Source organism: Otolemur garnettii, unplaced genomic scaffold (genome assembly GCF_000181295.1).
Source record: "Otolemur garnettii isolate 467f Iridium unplaced genomic scaffold, OtoGar3 scaffold00111, whole genome shotgun sequence".
Lineage (NCBI taxonomy): Eukaryota > Metazoa > Chordata > Mammalia > Primates > Galagidae > Otolemur > Otolemur garnettii.
In genome coordinates, this window is record NW_003852506.1 from 4,087,435 (window position 1) to 4,106,543 (window position 19,109).

General features: G+C 47.8%; 1 protein-coding gene across 3 annotated transcripts in view; it reads left to right on the plus strand.

Annotated features, from left to right (window-relative positions):
- The first annotated feature begins 10,081 nt into the window (after nt 1-10,081).
- The window catches only part of TIAM1 (T cell lymphoma invasion and metastasis 1), a 368,684-nt gene continuing 359,656 nt past the window's right edge, over nt 10,082-19,109 (plus strand). For all 3 annotated transcript variants that reach the window (XM_023517428.1, XM_023517430.1, XM_023517429.1), the window contains exon 1: nt 10,082-10,241. The gene's annotated coding sequence lies outside the window, so the exon portion shown is untranslated. The remainder of the gene's footprint in view (nt 10,242-19,109) is intronic.

A 19,109-nucleotide genomic window follows, 5' to 3' on the forward strand; every position in this document is an offset into this window, starting at 1 on the left:
ACCTCCATGCCCTGGGCAGGGCGCGCCTGCACTGCTGCCCTGGGGTCTTGTCTTTTTTGATACCAAAGCTTCATAACATTTGTTCGCCTTTACTTGCAGCCATTTAAAAGCAACACTTAGAAATCTCAATAATGCATTTCACCTATCTCTTTTATTTATTTATTTATTTTAATTTTATTATTATTATTATTTAGAGACAGAGTCTCACTTTATTGCCCTTGGTAGGGCGCTGCGGTGTCACAGCTCACAGCAACCTCCAACTCCTGGGCTTAGGTGATTCTCTTGCCTCAGCCTCCCGAGTAGCTGGGACTACAGGCACCTGCCACAACGCCTGGCTATTTTTTGTTGCAGTTTGGCCGGGGCCGGGTTCGAACCCCACCCTTGGTGTATGGGGCCAGCGCCCTACTCACTGAGCCACAGGTGTCGCCCTCACCTATCCCTTAAAAAAAAATTCAGAAAAAAAAGTTTTAGAATATTCCTGTTTTGGTTACATGGATTGCCTTTGTACTGTTTGAGTCACAGTTATAAATGTGCCCATGACCCTAATAGTGCACTGGTACCCATCAGGTGAGATGTTACTCATCCTCACCTATCCCTTCCCCCACCTGCTTGACTTTTGTCGCCTATCCTTTTTAAGAGGAAGAGAAGAAACACTTCTGAGGAGAGAGGATACTCTTTCCTTGACCCTTTGCTAACTAACCAAAGAGTTCAATTCGATTCAATAGTTATCCAGCTAAGACGATGACCCAAATGCCGTCGGGAAGGGTGGCCACACAAGTTTCTCAAGCTGGCTGTTGTGTTTCTTCTTTATACAATGGAGATGCCACGGTGGGGGCCGAATTGCATCCCCTCACACTTCATTTGTTGACGCCCTAACCCTTAGTACCCTTTAAAGAGGCAGACGCATGAAGATGAGGCCCTTAGGGTGGGCGCTGCTACAGTCTGACTGGTATCCTTATAGGGAGAGGAGGTGACGGAGCACAGAGAAACATCAGACCTTGTGAGAACACCGAAAAGGCGAGATGGTGGCCGTCTGCCGGCCAAAAGGAGAGGGGCAGGTGAAAATAAACCTGTTGACACCTTAAACTTGAACTTCCAGCTTCCAGAACTCTAAGAGAGAGAGTTTCTGTTTTTAAGCCCCGCCTTCTGTAGTATTTTGTTACAACAGCCTGTGCAAACCAGTACAGTATTTAAAAAGTAAAGTCCCACTCTAACACCTCTCAGCACTGTTGGCACCACTGCTGGGGGGACCCCACTGATGTGGCGGATGCCAACTTCGGTGCCCCACCCTGCCGATGTCACCACATCAGCTGTGCTCAGCGCTGCTCTGCCCGCCACCGCTGGCAGCTTCTCAGTTCTTGCTTTCCCGTTTGCCCCTTCTCTGCAGTGCGCATGTCTGCGGCGTGACTTCCCACCTCTCCTCTGCTCCCGCCCCCCCGTGCTGCGTTGCGCAGAGCAGGTGGTGGAAAACGTTTGGTAAATCGGTGCATGTTTCTAATCAGTGCGTATTCCATACCTCCCAAAGAGGGCTTGGTCAGGAGCCGGGGCCTGTGAAGGGGTGGGAGCTAAGCATTCTGGAGAGAGATCTGGATCTGGCCTTGGATTTATTAGATGAGGGGTAGAGGGAAGGCTGAGTAAAAGCTGCCTCCCATTTTCCCAGTCTGGATAATGCCCCCCTAGGTGGTAAGGCCAAGAACTGCCTGGAAAACAAGAAGAGATTGGTGGGCTTTGTTCTTGCTTGGGGAATGCGGTGCGGGAGCTATTATGAGTCTACGGACATATTGTATTCATGAGACTTTTTGGGTCTGTTTCCTCTTAAAACCTAGTAAGCCTTTCAGAAGTAAGTCTGGCCTTTTATAGTTGTCAGGGATCCATAGTGTCTCTAACACAGGCCAGGTACTGTTCTAAATTCTTTACTGCATCAACTCATTCACTCCTCTTAACATCCCTGTAAGGAGGACGCTATTATGGCCTCATTTTGTAAATAAGGGTAGTGAAGCAGAGATGTTAAGTAACTTGCCTAAGGTCACATAGCTGGCAAGGGACAGAGGAAGGTTTTGATTTAGGGCAGTCTTTGCTTTTAGTCACCAGCCTCTTTGCCTTTCACTGTTGCCTCTTAAGAATGGAGGGAGGGAAAGGGGGGCGGTTAATAACTTTATATAGTGATTAAAATGGGGCTGTCATCTTACCCTGAGAAGAGGTTCTGAGTTTTGTGGCCCCTGTATCAGTGCGCCTTCCTGCAAACAGCAGCTTCTCTAAGCCTAGCAATTGCTTTGCTGACGCAGCATGGCTGCATTCCAACTTTTTCCGTGCCATCTTGTTAGATAGGAGAGAGATGACACTTTGCAGAATAGAAAATAAACGTATGGTCTGGGGCAGGTGGAGCTGCAGGCACGTGCCTGCCCAGGTACCAGAGGAGGCAGGAGAGGGGCTCTCTCACCCTCACCTTGCTGGACTGGCAGGAACCTTGAGCCTTGAGTATGAGTGAAGAGAAAACCCATTAGCCCAAGAGCTGCAGCTAATTCATCCCAGAAACTCACTAGCGTGCAGTAGTTACAGTTCAAGAGGAGCTTTTGCTCTTCACCATGTAGATAAATTAATAATCAGGTGGCAGTGAGCAGAGGCAGAAAAAATAAAATCAAATTGGTTTTCTTTCGGAGACCCCTGGGTACATTCTCCATAAAAGCTCTTTCCTCTGAAAGCACATTTTGAGGGTTTTTTTTCATTGTTTGTTTGTCCCTTTGCCTTGAAGTTTCTGAAATATTCCACAGTGCTGTCTCTGCCAACTCTGCAGAAGTGTTGCTGTTGCTCAGAGCCTGTTCGCAGCCAAGTGGGAGAGTTTCTCCACAAACTGCCATTTCAGTGAAAACACAGAAAATAAAATGCAATAAAGCAAATTACAAAGAGGAGGCCCTGCTATGCTCCGTCGACTGGCCTGCCCCACTGACCTTGAGTTTATTGGCATTATTTGGATGTGTTGGTTTGCATAGTGAGGCTTCCTTGGTCTTTTCTCCGTAATTGAAGGCTTATCATTTCCAAGAGAATATCCTGGAAATATGAGGGCTTTTTTCTGAGCCCTCTTCCACCATATCAGGTATCTGTCTGTCTTCAGGTAAGAAAGCCTTGGTTAAACCAATTCTTTTACTAAACAGTTGACTATTACTCTTCTGAGCTGGTTTTGCATTTTCAAACAGGGGGTGATATGCTGCTCACACTTACATGGTGACGAATTGTGTAGGGATCCTATTAAGATGTAGACTGAGATTCAGTGTGTCTGGAATGGGCCAAAGGCTTTATTTCTAACACCAGGAGATGCAATTGCTGCTGGTCCAAAGACCAGACTTTGAGTAGCAAGGCTGTACAGGACTATTGACTGGTTGTGGGGAAAACTACTGGGATAAGCATTAGTCAGGGTTTTCTAGAAAGACAGAACCAACTGGAGACACACACACACAGGTATGAATTTGATCGAAATTAACAGTGTTGAGGTGAAAGTAATTTCATAAAGGTTTATTGGAAGTAAAATATGAGGACTGATTCAGGATGACACACCAACAAAGCTGGGAGTGTTCTGGAGTCTCTTTCAAGTTGGAAGGTTTTATAGGAAAGTTTAGAAGTGGGGCGGGGGTGGGAGACTTCTCATGCTGGAGTTGTCCTTTTCTTTTGGAGGGTATGATACAGATGTTACAATCATTGGCTACAGATTGCAACATACAGTGCTAAAACGTCTTATGCCTAAGACAATCAGTAGAACTTTATGATGTAGAAATAAATTAGCATTCTTTCTTGTGTCAGTAGGCTATGCATTAATCCTTACATCAGCCATTTAAGGAACTCATGATAAGATTCTTTAGTTGCTATGAATCACAAGTCCTTCCCAAGGTGGGTTAATCCAGAAGCCCACTTGCTTTTAAAGTAAAGAGTCAAATGTGACCTGTACATTATCAACCTTTGTATGAAGAGATTTATTATCATAAATTGGCTCACATATTCATGGAAGCTGAGAAGTCCCAAGATCTGCTGATGGCAAGCTAGTGTCCCAGGAGAGCCGATGGTGTAAGTGCCAGTCAGACAACTGTCAGGCTCAAGACCCAGGAAGGGCCCCTGTTTGCAGTTCAAGTTTGAAAGCAGGAAAGAAAGACTAATGTCCGAGCTCAGTGACTACTAGGCAGAGGGGCTGCCCCTTACTCTCAGGAATCGGCCTTTTTGTTCTATGCAGCCCTCCGGTGATGGGATGAGGCCCACCCACGTGGGGGAGGGCAACCTGCTTCCTCAGTGTACCATTTCTGGGAATGCTTGTCTTCTCCTGGGGTCTTCATGGCCCCTGAATTGGCCTTGCTTGACTTTTTGTATCCCCCAGTGAGATGATCTAGGCGTGTCCCCGCAGGAGCAGTATGTTGGTTGCTCAAGGGCAGCTCTCCATATAATGCCTGCGCCTGCATCAATTCTGACATAAAAATGACACAAAATACTTTACACTTAAGTTGAATTCCTTATGTACACATGTTGAGTCCTGTCTGTGTGAAAGATAAGAAAGATGTCAAGGAGGACCAAGGACAAGATATCTTCAAATGGAAGGGACATGAAAAGGGCAGGTCACAATTTGTAGAGCCCAGAACAAAATGTGAGACCCCTAATTTGAAAATTAAGATTCTCAAGACAGCAATAGCAGGGCATTAAACCCAACATGGGGCCCCTCTGAGATTGCAAACCTATGGCACTGTACTGGTCACACACCCATGAAGCGGGGTGTCCTCTCTGTAGATGGGGGTGAGGCATGGCAGGGCAAGGACCTCTTGAAAATACCCCAGCCAGGTTAGGCTTGGAAGGGATCTCCCTGCTGTTTTTCAGAATACACAGCAAAGCTCTGGAGGCGTGTACTCCAGAAGGAAACCATTCCAAGAATGGGACAGTGAACCCCAAGGTGGCATTTCTACCTTCTCTAAACCTGTTGTCTGGGGCATTGTTAGGTAGGGCCTTTGTTTTCATTAGGGATCTGGCTGGTTGGGAAGAGAAAATCTCAGAAAGCTTAAAAAACAAAGAAAATAACAACAAGAGGTCTTTGCCAGTAAGATTAGACTAAATAGCAGTTTCTCATTATAGATTTTAGCTTGATTCTCTCTACCAATCCTGGGGGGGGGGTTATTAATGAAGTGAAAGAGTCTTGTCAAGAGATTAAGGATGAAACAGAGCAAATTCATCAAGTGATGCCCTGGAAAACCAACCTCTCCCCTCTCTCCTGGTGGGTCCCTAAGTAAATGATACCTCAACCAGTAAGTGCTTTGGCAACAAATATTTATTGGACACATACAGTGTGTAAGTCCCAGGAGGGCAAAGCATGCCCTCAGGAAGCTTAGACCGTAGTTTTGGAGACAAAGCTATATTATTGCTGTCCTTTCTACCTTGAGTGAAGCCCCACTAGAGAAATTTCTTTTTTAAGACAGAGTAGTCTCATCATGTTGCCCAGGTTGGTCTTGAATTTCCGGGCTCAAGCCATGTTCCTACCTCGGCCTACTGAGTAGCTGGGATTACAGGTACATGCCACTGCACTTCGTTTGAGATCTATTTTTAATAAGCTGTCTCTTGTCTTTTCTTCAAAGAGGGCATCCACAAATAGATGACATAAAAGCATAAATAAATAATAGTAAATAATTAAATGCCAAACTTCCTGTAGAAAGTGTATGAGGCTAAACTTCATTCAGCCTATAAATATTTACTGAGCACTTACTATGGGCCAGTCACTGTTTCAGACACTTGCATACAGCTGTGAATCAAAGAGACCATGGCCCTGCCGTCAGGAGCATCTGTTAGGGCATAAGACCAGCTCTGGAACAGATGTGGCAGAGCTGCCTAGAGGGCAGGTGGGGCTTGTCTCAGTGCTGTCACCGTACTACGGAGAACCATTTGTTGTGACTTAGATATGACCATAGTTGGCCTCCTAATAAGTGGTGAAAGAGAAAATGTTGACTTGTAGCCAAAGTTGGGGTCATATACTAGAAATGTAATTTCTGCTCATTCTACTCCCCTAAACTCTCAATTCTAATTCCATGTTCTCTTTAGATGTCGACAGTGCCTTCAGGAGACAAGATGCCCAAATACTCTGCCAGATGGCATTTGTCTGTGTTTTAATCAAAAAGTCCCATTCTCTTTGCCACAGGGTAGAGCAGAGACAAGATACAGCACAGTAGCCTGCGGTATTTTTTCAGGTTTGCAAGGTCAAGAATTGTACCCAAAGGCTGTTGGCTTAATTCTGTTAACCTCAGTGGTAGTGCCACAATTTGGGGGAACAGAGCCTCTTATGGTCAGCTGTGAGCAGATTCCGAGAGGCAAACTCCTTGTATTGCGGCTACTGGAATTTAGGGAGAAAGTGAACGAGGGAGCACCAAATGGCGGTTTCCCAGGTATCCATTTCCCCAAATGGGCTGGGCATTTCTCTTATATTGTCACAGTTTTTTCAGCCATTTAAGGAAATGTCATTATCCCAGTTTAAAGGTGATGAATCTGGTTCAGAGCTTTGCTAACTTAGCTAGACCTAACTTTTACTTGTTCCTACTATTTGCCATTTTATTTAATTCTCTCAACATCCTTATGGGTTAGGTGTCATTATCCCTATTTTGAGAGAATGAGAAACTGAGACTTAAGAAAGATTAACCTGCTAAAAGCTATGAAGCTGGTCGATAGTGGATTCAAATCAGTGGGGCTAACTGCAGGCTTCAGTATCTCAACTGTTTTTTCAGATTGCTTAGGGGGCAAGGCAATCAGATGGCAGCTCTGAGGATTCAAGTGAAGCTCACTTTGCAACATGACCTCCGTAATAGTAGGGCCCTATGGGCAGGAGTCCTGAGCCGGGCCGGGAAGAGAGAACCGATTACTGTCAGGAAAGACTGACTCAGGAAGCCTCTGCAGGTCCCACCAAACAGTCTCCAGTGGGAGATGTTTATTTACTTAGTAAACATTATTAAATGCTGTACTATCTGCCAGGCACTTTTCTAAGCACATTGCTAATATCAATTCATTCATGTCCCTATCTAGTGGGAATTATTATCATCTTAGTTATATGGACAAAGAAACTGAGACACGGAGGTCTGAAGTAATTTGCGCTAGGTTTTAGTTTCAAAGTGACAGGGCTTGAAACCAGGAAGCCTTGTTCCAGGGTCTGTGCTTTTAGGCACAGCTAAATGCACCTCTGAATATCCTTAGGGAAAAAGGATATTAATTTCCCAATTCACGTATTTCATCTATATGTGTACACAGGTCCCCTTTCAAGATGGTGTCTTGTGGGGCAGCACCTGTGGCTCATTAGGTAGGGTACTGGCCCTATATACTGAGGGTGGCGGGTTCAAACCCAGCCTCGGCCAAATTGCAAGAACAAAAAAATAGCTGGGTGTTGTGGTGGGTGCCTGTAGTCCCAGCTACTCAGGAGGCTGAGGCAAGAGAATCACCTAAGCCCAGCAGTTGGAGGTTGTTGTGAGCTGTGACGCCACAGCACTCTACCGAGGGCAATAAAGAGACTCTGTCTCTAAAAAAAAAAGATGGTGTCTTGTACAGGTCAAGAAATTGCTCTTTCTTTGGGGATGAAAAGCTTCACAAAGGAATGTTTCTCTGAAACTTGGGCAAGGTACTGGCTGAGATGAAGTTAGTTTTGGGAGGGGTGTCTTTTGAAAAATCCCTCAAACTTGACTCCAAAACCTCCCTGTAGCACCCATCATGGAAATTAGTAAACATATCACTTTGAGATCTAACATCCTAACCATTTTTCTCAAACTGAGGATTTTAGAGGCACTTCCAATCTTTTTTTTTTTTTTTTGAGACAGAGCCTCGAGCTGTCATCCTGGGTAGAGTGCCATGGCATCACAGCTCACAGCAACATGCAACTTCTGGGCTCAAGCGAGTCTCCTGCCTCGGCCTCCCAAGTAGCTGGGACCTCAGGCGCCCGCCACAATGCCACGCTATTTTTTGGTTGCAGCCATCATTGTTGTTTGGCGGGCCTGGGCTGGATTTGAACCTGCCAGCTCAGGTATATGTGGCTGGTGCCTTAGCCGCTTGAGCCACAGGAGCCCAGCCAGCACTTCCAATCTTTAAAGGTCTTGCTTATTACTATAGCTCCCCTATACTAAATATTGACTAAATATTTTTGATGCTGCAAATGTGCCAAATACAGTGTTAGGCATGAGACCCAGCAGGGTGATACAGGCCAGGAGGGACGTGCTGAGGATGGGGATGTGGGCTTCTCACCTTGACTGGGTACAGGGGGCTTCCCAGGGTCTGTAAGAGCAATCCTGTACAGAAGGGGTTAAAAAAAGCCTACTGCATGGATACACTGCCCACCAATCTGGGAACTGAAGGAGGGTAGGAATTTAGCCAAGTGAAGGGAGGGCTTGGGAGTGGATGTGTTCTGGGGGTAGCACAGAGACCCAGAGAGTGCAAAAGGAGATTTTTCTGTTTCGGAGGATCATCCTGCAAAGTGAACAGATTTCAGGAGGCAAGGCTTGGCATAGAAAAGACCTTGGGAGTGCTTTGCTGAGGTCCTGGTGAGAAAGGATGGGATTGGGAGTGTAATGAGAATACATGGGAGGAGGAGTCAAGGCTGATTTTTAATTTTCTGGTTTAAATTTACCTTCCCCAGCAGGCATTCCCTTTTGTGGTTCCTTTGGTTTTCAACAAGATAACCTCAGGAGTGCAGATTTCCCCACCCTCTGGGGCGAACATGCCTGAAAGAACCACGGGTAAGGCACATTCACCCTGCTCTTTGTTAACAGTGACGTCTAAAGCTCTTGAGATGGGGGCGGCGCCTGTGGCTCAGTGAGTGGGCGCCGGCCCCATATACCAAGGGTAGTGGGTTCAAACCTGGCCCCAGCCAAACTGCGACAAAAAATAGCCGGGTGTTGTAGCGGGCGCCTGTAGTCCCAGCTACTCCGGAGGCTGAGGCAAGAGAATCGCCTAAGCCCAGGGGTTGGAGGTTGCTGTGAGCTGTGACGCCACGGCACTGTACCGAGGGCAATAAAGTGAGACTCTGTCTCAAAAAAAAAAAAAAAGCTCTTGAGGAGAGGAAAAAGCTCGGACCTGGTGTAGGGAGGGGTTTCGTTTAAAGGCTCGGCCCTCGGCGTCTGTTGTTTTGGGTTCCTCACAACCTCACGGAAAGTAAACTGCAATTATTGTTTCTGGATTTTACGGAGGAGACCAGGTGTGTGTGAACCTTGCCTAAGTCACTTACTCTGCCCTGTAGGTGAAAGTGAGGCCCAAATCCACTCACAGCAGCGCTGTGACGCCAAGTTCACTTGCTGGGCTAGGTGAGCCAACCCCGAGAGTCTTGGACTCTCCAAAATTCAGTTAAGACCACCGTGTCCTACCTGGAGTATGGTTAGCGTCCACCATCGTCCAGCATTTACGGGAAAGCATTGCACTAGGGTTTTTTTAATATCTTGTAAAAAAGTTCCCGTCTCCCCCTAGAGCCAGGAACACGCCTCCTGAGCCAGATCACGTGTTGCAGGTACAGCGTTTTTTGGCTCATAGCCTCCCCCGTTCGGTTCCCCCTTCCTCTCTGCCTTAGGTGGCAGGAAAATCCTTTACCTCGGACCAATCCCACGGATGCCGAGTCGCGCGCGCGCGCCAACTCGAGCTCCGTCTGTGCATGTCATTGGCCACCTCCACCTAGGCAGGGTGATAGGCAGCTTCCCGGACCTATTGCTGGAGGAGGCGGGGGGCCGCTTGGCCCTCCCAAAGCTGCTTTGTTAGGGTCTCCCTTGCTGTTCCCCGGCCCGCCGAGCCTCGGTTGCTTTCCCGCTATCTCCCCAGGCCGCTCAGCCGGAGCCTGGTGGGAAGGCGTCCCCCGAGCGCGCGCGGCCCGAGTCACCCCAGCTGCACGCCCGGAGCTGGGATGTGGCGCGGGTACCCGGCGTGCGCCCTTAGTCACTCTCCAGCCTAACTCCGAACGCCCCGCTCCTGTATCTTCTGCCCCTGATTGGCTGTCTGGAGGCGGAGCGATTGTCAGGCGGCCCAATCGGAGCTCGGTTTCCCACGGGCTGACGCGGCCCGGCCCCCAAGGCCGCCGGCTGAGGCGGCCTGACAGCTCCGATTGGCGGACCGAGACCGGGTCCGAGCGCTGCCGGTAGAGCAGCGCCGCCGCCGTCGGGCGCGCAGCTCTGCAGCGCCGCGAACGTCTCAGCACCCGCAGCCTCAGCGGCCCGGCAGCTCCGCATTGTGCCTGGCCCCGTCGCGGAGATCTCGGACGAACGTCGCGGGTGAGTACCGCCAGCCGGGGGGCCGCTGGCTGGCTGGCGGCGGCGGCCGCGCCGAGGGACGGCGACGAGGATGCCCGCATCTCCACTGCCTGTGACGGGCATGCTACGACCCGGTCTCCCGCAAACTGGAGCTCCCGGCGGGTCCTAGCTCCCCCCGATTGGGCTTCTCTCGTATTGTTTTCGCGTTCACACACTTGGGAGGTAGGGTGATCTGGGAAGGGGAGGCACAAGGAGACATCCCTTGCGCGATGCAGCAGCCAGGAGGGAGACGAGACAGCGGCTCCCAGGAGCGCGGCGACGAATGAAAGTGACAGTGTCCAGACGTTGGCAGTTGGTCTTCCCGGCTGTGGGAGGTCAGGGCTGACCTGCGGCGGCGGCGGCACTTTGTATTTTGTCGGCTGATTTTTTTAAATCAACTTCGGGGAGGGCGTACGTGTGCGTGCCTGTGTCTGTTTGTGCCTTGGTCTCTGACTTGGACACCTCCGGGCCTGGCTTTTCGGCGACTCTCACCTTAGCTATCAGTGCGGCGCTCGGGGCCGGGAGCACCCGGTGGAGAGCCCGGGGACCGGACCACTGGGCGGAGGACCCACGAGGGGGGGTCTAGGAGGGGGCATTTAAAGAGGATCCTGCAGGTGCACAGACAATGAATGACTCGACCCGGCGGCGAGGATTCGGAAGGCTGTGCGTTGGGTCCTCGCGCCCTGTCCTGTCCCCGCCTCGCCCCCTTGCCTGCTCTGCGACTGCACCGCGCCGCACGCCAGCCGGCTGGGGACCCGCGTGGGGCCCGCTTTTGTTTACAGACCTCGCCACTGGGCGAGAGCCGTGCACTGTTCTCCCTCAGCCCCTGCCGCTGCCGTGTTTGCCCTCCGAACCCGAAGTTGATGCGCGCTGTCAGGTGACGCCCCCTCCTCCGGCCTCCGGGCGAGATGCAGCCAGGAAGAGAGAACGTTTAGGCCCTTTCGCGCCCAGCCCCCGACACGCACAGCGCCCCCAGATACCCTGCACCCGGAGGCTCCGGAGTCCCGGCCCGGACCCTCCGATTGGCGGCCTTCGGGGCGCGGATCTGGCCAAGCACAACCCACTTCCAGTCGCATCCTCTGGTCTTGCCTCTGGGTCGGCTTAGGTTGATTCTGAGCCTGCCTTTTCCTGCATGTTGGCAGGTCTTGAAGGACACGCCAGAGCTCTTGGGGACACTTGGCGATCTGTGCGCGCTTCGGTGGTACCCACGCGGCCCCACGGAGCAGCTAGCTGTGCGGCATCCTCGGGTCGGAGCGGTCCGGATTGGGTTGCCGGTGCGTGCTAATTTGGCACACACTTTGTCTGAGTTGGAGCAGAGATTGGGAGCCTGTGCAGCTCGGGTTCCAGTACCTGCTCCGTGTCACAAACTGTGTGATCCTGGCCGAGCTACTTCATGTCCTTGCGTCTCAGTTTGAACTTCTGTAAACTGGGGAGAAAGAGTATCCCCACGAGGAGTGGTTAAAGCTTAAACGTCAACACAAATTAACTGCATAGCGCAGAGATGGCCACGTGGGAAAAATGGAGCCCTGCTGATTCTCTGTTAGAGGAAATCTGTTGTAGAGGAAGGGCCCGTGTCGCTTCCCTTTTCTGTCCTTCTCTCCCCTAGCCCCCATTTTCTGTAAAAAGGCATGAGGAGCTGCTGTTTTCAGCTTTGCACAGGGCTTATTTTACTTAGCCTTCGATTTAATTATATTATCTAATCGCTTGCAGCTCTTTTTTATGTGTTTGAATTTCCACTAAGTTTTAGGCGTTTCTTCTTCTTTCTTCCGCAAGACTATGCTGGGGCCTAGACCAGGGTTTGGAGAGGGAAAAACTCTTCCAGGTGGAAAGCAGTTGCCGGTGAGCCAATGGCTGCTGTGCAAAGTGATTGACGCCAGAAAGGAGGGAGGTTTGAACAAAGAGAGATCTGGAGGCCAGAGGGAACTCTTCCTAGGAGAGGTTGAAATTTAAGCTACCTCTAGTCCGCTGAAGAAATTTTGTAAATTGCTGGTTTCCAGAATGTGCTCTTTTGTGCCTTTAGGTAAAAAGCTCTGTAAAGGGAGGAGGGGGGAGCCTTTGAGTGGTAAACATCCAAGTTGCTAAGTAATTATCTTTGAATAGAGGAGAAATAAAAATTCAGGAGGGAAGGCAGAGGAGGAGAATTGATTTCACTGGATATCTTCAAAATGTTGTCAATGTGTTTTGACTTGTTTTTCCTTTCCACCACTAGATCTGTATTGCTAATTTTCTTTAGGCAAAAAGAGAAACCAGTGTCATAGGAAAAAAACAATAAGAGTGCATAATCTGATAAGTAGTTAAAAAAAAAGAATGATCTTAGGTTTGGTGACAGACTAAGGTATTGTTGAAAAAATGCTTCCTGTTTTAACACCCTCTTGCCTGTTGAGACAAATTATTGAACTGGGCCCAGCGACATATCCTTTGAATGTAGACCCCAGGGGCCTTTGCCAGCCAAAACAAGCAAGCAAACAAACAAACAAAAACAAGACAAGCAACTTGTAGCCTGTCCAGTGGTTGCGGTGGCCCCACAGGGCCCCTGCCTGTCTCCTCTGTTCCCCTCGCCTGCCTCAGTCACCGGGAGTGGAGGCTGATTCCTGTGAGTCGTGAGTTGCTCCCATCCTGCTAGATATTAATAAATAAATAAATATTTAAAGTTCTGCCCCCAGAAAGGATTCTGATCCTTTCTGTTCTCCTTCTGGGAATTCTGATGCTGACAGCCTCTTTCCCCCCTGCTGCTCTGTGGGGTTCTGGTCAGCTGGGGGCCTAGACTTAAAAGGAAGCATGTGGTTAGGAAATCTCATTAGCTGACAGTTTAACTCCACTCTAATGCTCATCTCAAGAGTGGGGACAAAGACTTCCTCTGCTGTTCTTCCTTTGCTGTTCTCTCTGCTCTTTCTCTTCCCTTTCTCCTCTACACCTGAGAGCCAAACCTGCCACTGGGCCTGTCTCCTCCCCTGTAATTCCTACAGCTCTGGTGTACTCACTGAACCCCAGGCGCTGGGGAGCATGGGGCAGGGATTCCTCCCTAGAGCTGAGGGCTACTAGTTGTGCATGCTAAGACTTTCTTGCTTTCCTTTCCTGTAAGGAGCTTACTGTTTGAAGGAGAAACATTTTTTGTGAGACAATGCTTTTCATAGATGGGCAGTGACTTCCCAAATGAGGAATGCAGGTGAGAGCTTAGAACTCTCATGGGAGCCTTCCTTAGAAATTAGTGGGGGCAGAGGGGCCTCTTTGAGGAGTGCGGAGGGTTGAGAGAAGAAGCCACAGAGAGAATGTGGTTCTTATGTACAGATTCCTATGGGATTCCTGAACTTCACATATCAGGCTTGTGGTTGAGAAAGAGCCTTACTTTTAGCATCTCTGGTCATTTGGTCACCTGTATCAAAACAGTTTTGCTGGTGATGCGTGTGCATATATACCGTATCCTGGGGTCCTCAAACTTTTTAAACAGGACCAGTTCACTGTCCCTCAGACCGCTGGAGGGCCGGACTGTGGGGCCTGGAACGAGTCAGCTGCTAAGCAGGACAGGCAGTGGTGGCAAAAATACCCAGTGGGCTGGGTAAATGTCCTCAGTGGGCCGCACTTTGAGGACACCTGCATACATGTGTATAAATGAACACATTTTCCTTTCTAAATTAAGCAAATAGGTAGAGGGTATGTTTCCAAGTATGTCTTTTTGTGTGTGTGTGTGTTTTCCTCAGTACAGAATGAGAAAAGTCATATTTGCAAGGCCCCAGCAAACTTTCTCTGTTTTTCACAATTCCAAACTTAAGATCTTTTCATCTGTAAATATTCTGTTTTATATAAGTTATAACTCTATGTCAAAAAAATGCTCTCAACATCATTGTAGGCCAGATCACTTATTTAAAAAAAATAAAGGAGATACTCAGAAATAAAGCAAGGAACAGAGTGTCTTAAAACAACGTTCTAGTGTAAAAGGGTACAAGGTATTAATAGTTAGGCGGAGTTTCCCCCTTCCATCCCCTGCCCAACCTCTGGCACCTTCATCCACACCCTCTAGTATAAGACTTGCCCTGTTCCTGTGGTCTCCGGGGACCTCATTAAGACATTCATAAGGAGCTTGGCACCTGTAGCTCAAGCAGCTAAGGCGCCACCCACATACACTAGAGCTGGCAGGTTCGAATCCAGCCCGGGCCTGCTAAACAACAATGACAACTACAACCAAAAAATAGCTGGGCGTTGTGGTGGGTGCCTGTAGTCCCAGCTACCCTCTCAGTCCCTGAGAGGCTGAGGCAAAAGAATTGCTTAAGCCCAGGAGGTTGCTGTGAGTTGTGATGCCATGGCACTCTACCCAGGGCAACAGCTTGAGGCTCTGTCTCAAAAACAAAACAAAACAAAACAAAAACCAAAACAAGACATTCATAAGGGCCTAGATGATGGGTACGGGAGCTGCAGAGATTCTTCCGTTGCTTGTGTGAGATTCTTAATCTAGAGGAACTTGAAGCTTCTTTGCTAGGTGAAGAGGTTCTTCCCCCTTGGGGCTGAGGCAGAACTGAGAGACCTTGTACTCTGTCGTACAGTGGTGGAGTAGGGGTCTCAGCTCCTTGAAATGAGAGCAGAAGTGGGGGTGGGATAGGGGTACCAGACAGGCATGATATGAAAACCGATCAATTGTCTGCTTTCAAAGGATGTTAAACAAAGAGTGATGATTCATTAAAGAGCTCTGTGGGAGGAAGTTTCTTTCAGCTGAGCTCAGGCTCAGTTTCAGAATAGGCCAAGGCCCTCTGAGGCTTGGTTCTGTCATGTGTGATTGGCTTGGAATGGGCAGGCAGTGGATGGGAGATTAGGCAATGGGAGAAAAGATTGCTTTTCTTTAAAGACCTGAAAGAGACAGGATATCCTGCAGAGAAAACCTGCTCTTGCAAAGCCTCCCTTCCACTCTTCCTCCCTCCTTCTAGAGCTGCTAACCTTGTAAACATTGATCGATCCTAGTTCTTGCTCCTGGTTTCGTCTACCCAGTCTACAGAGGTGATAATGAGCAACCCCAAAGGTACCAGGTCAGCCCTGGGAGAGAGAATGTCAGGAGGAGGCATGGATCTGGGACTCCACCCTACAGAGGTGTCAGGGGCATGGAGATGGGGTGCACAAGATTTTCTGCTGGTAGGATGTAGTGGCAGTGGGAAAGTGCCTGGTGTCTGCATGTTGAGGGCCAGGGCCCCTACAGAGCCTCTCCTACCTGCCCCGTGGAGGTCTTTGGGGAGAGATTGCCACCCAAGGCCTGACCTTCCTTGGGCTTTTTCAAGTTATGGGGACAAGATCTCTTTCTACCCAATCTCATCACCTGGGCTGGCTGGCAGCTTTCCAGGCAAAAGGCAATTTCCAGCAGAAAGGTCTAGAGGGGGTCTCATGAGCCGCTTTCCCCCCATTCTTTGGACATTGTTTTCAGAGGCTCAGAACCCTGGGGTTTATATGTGGATTTTGTTTTGCTTGGAACTTAATAGGAGCCTAACCCAATTAACTAAAGTAATGTGTAAGTTGGGTTTGTTTTTCAAATGGACAGGGTCTGGCTCTCTTGCCCAGGCTGGAGTGCACTGGTGCAGTCATGCCTTGTTGCAGCTTTGAACTCCTGGGCTCAAGTGATCCTCCCACTTCAGCCTCCCAAGTAGCTGGGACTACCGGTGTGCTCCTGGCCCAGAAAATAAGTCTTGTCTTCAAAATGCACATCTCCATCTCCTCACAGAGCACAATGATATCATCCTTAAAAAGTGATAACTTGGAGGGCAAGTTCTTTAGCTTAGTGTAGCTTCCCTGGGTTCCGGTAACCACAGGGCTCTATTTTCATGCTTGCAAGGCCCTGGGCTCTCTGCGGGACCCCGTGGCCGGCACTCTTGGTTCTGCCTGTTGCTTGGTGTAATTATACCTAATAGCTCTGTAGTGCCCTACTTTGGCCTCCCAGAATCCTGAATCCCAATAGTTACAATTGAAGCACTGGTTATGTTTTAAATAAACGTTTGTGGTACTTTCCTGATGGCCAATTCTGCTCTATTCTGGTGGTGAGCAGTCTCTACCTTCACCACTTGGTTTCTGAGTGTCTTCTGACTGGGGTCTGTGGTGGCAGGGGGCAGCCACATGTACTTTCTTTCCTCTAAGAAGTTCTTTGTATCTCAAAGTTCTTTGTATCTTCAAAAAGGGGACTTTTGAAAGTTCATTCTTGCCATGGCGAAGTTTTGAGCTACTTACATCCAGTCTTACCGTCTGCCTTAACATGTGAGAGAGACATTATAGAGGTTTCATGTTCTCTTAGAAGCCAACATAACATTTTCCAGAGACCTTTTTTTTTTTGAGACAGAGTCTCACTATGTCACCCTTGGTAGAGTGCTGTGGCGTCATAGCTCACAGAAACCTCAGCTTCTTAGGCTTAACCAATTCTCTTGCCTCAGTCTCCCAAGCAGCTGGGACTACAGGTGCTCACCACAAGGCCCAGATATTTTTTTGTTGCAGGTGTCATTGTCATTTAGCAGGCCCGGGCTGGGTTCGAACCCGCCAGCTCCACTGCATGTGGCTGGCGCTGTAACCACTGAGCTACAGGCACTGAGCCTCTAGCCACCTTCTTAGTAGGGAAGCCTTCTTTGCAGGCTTCTTTATCAAGCTTGTGTCAGTTTTGCTGAAATCACACTTACATCGCAATTTCACTGAGTAACGACAATCCAGTTTAATATTTGTTCTGACATAAAATTTCATGCAGATTCTTCGATTCAAGTAATGCCAAGTTTGATTTGATTCTAAAAACAATGTGCAGAGTAATAATTCTGTGTAGTATTAGGAACCCGATAGATAGAACAGATGGGCTTATGAAAAGCAAGTCTTCTGCCTCGCTCCTGTTTGATTCTCATTCAGTCCTGTGCTGTCAAGAAACAATCACTGTTGTTCATTTTGCATTCAGTTCTTCTACAGGCTATTTTTATATCTCCAAATAATATGAATATACCACTTTTATTTCTTGGTTTCCTGTTAGGATAGAAGATAGCTTACTTATTACATATCACTTCCTGCTTTCTCCACATTTTTGATAATTATATGTATAGTTTTCAAATCAATTATTCTTCAATCTTCATGTTGTTTGCATAGCCCTTTAATTTAGGTCCATTAACCACCGACAATGACTTTTAACCACCTCACTCTCTGCCCCTGTGTAAAATGAGATGGGTATTGGGGACCTTCTGCCTTTCTCCTCTCTTTCCTTCTCAGCTGCCAAGGTTGGTAACATTGTGTCTGTACCTTGCCTTTCCCTAATTGTGATCACATGGTTTATCTACAGATGTTTTTTTTTTTTTTATTTCTTTTTTTGAGACGGAGCCTCAAGCTGTCCCCTTGGGTAGAGTGCTGTGGTATCACAGCTCATAGCAACCTCCAACTCCTAGGCTCAAGCAAGTCTCCTGCCTCAGCCTCCCAAGTAGCGGAACCACAGGCACCCACCACAATGCCCAGCTATTTTTTTGTTGCAGCCGTCATTGTTGTTTGGTGGGTGTGGGCTGGATTTGAACCCGCCACCTTAGGTGTACGTGGCTTGTGCCTTAGCCACTTGAGCCACAGGCGCCGAGCCATCGTTTTTATTTTTAAAACAGAGTTACTAAAATACAGTTTGCTTCTCTTCAAAATATACAATTCAGTGGTTTTTGGTATATTTATGGAATTGTATAGCCATCACCACAATCAATTTGAGAACATTTTCATCACCCCCCAAAAGAAATCCTGCCCTGTTAGCAGTCACTACCCTCCCTACCCCTCTGGAAACTACTAATCTACTGTCTGTCTCCATAGATCTGCTTCTTCTGTTATAAATAGATCCTGGGTTTTTCTGACTGGTGTCTTTCATTTAGCACAATGTTTTCATGGTTCCTTCATGTTTATAGCGTGAATCAGAACGTAATTCCTTTTTATCGCTGAATAGTATTCCATTGTATAGATATACTAACATTTTGTTGATCCATTTATCAGTTGATGGCCATTTGGGTTATTTCTACTTTTTGGCTACTGTGAATAGTTACTGCTGTGAACATTCATGTGCAAATATTTCTTTGGATATCTGTCTTTTAATTCTTTTGAGTGTAGACCTAACAGTGGAGCTGCTCGGTCCTGTAATATTTCTATGTTTAATCTTTCGAGGAGCTGTCAGATTGTTTCCCAGAGTGGCTGCATCATTTTGTGTTCCTGATAGCTGCATGTGAAGAGTCCAATGTCCCTGCACCTTTGTCAACACTTGTTATTATCTGTCCTTTTCACTGTGGCCATCCCATTGGGTGAGAGGTAGTATTGCCTTCTGGTTTGGATTTGCATTTCTCTGATAAATAACAATATTGAGAATATTTTCATATAGTCATTGGCTAATTGTATATTTTCTTTGGAGAAGTGTCTATTCAGACACTGCTCATTTTTCGGCTTTTTTTTGTCTTTTTATTATTAATGTGGAAGACTTCTTTATGGATTCCAGCACAAGTCCTTTAGCAGATATATGATTTGCAAATATCTTGTCCCTTCTGTAGGTTGTCATTTTACTTTCTCGATGTTCTTTGCTTAATTTGCTTTTAAAAGCTAAAAATCAGTGAAACATGTTTACTTAGAATTAGCTGGGCATGGAGGCATGGACCTGTAGTCCCTAGTTGGGAGGCTGAGGCAAGAGGACTGTTTGAGGCCAGTCTTTGGAGGCTGCAGGGACTATGATCACACCACTGCATTCCAGCCTGGGTGCCAGAGAGAGACCCTGTCTCTAAAAAAAAAAATTAAAAAATGCTTACTTAGTGAGGATTTTGTTGATACTTTTCATTCCATAACTAGGTAGTATGCTAGATTTTTTTTTTTTTTTTTTTTTTTTTTTGAGACAGAGCCTCAAGC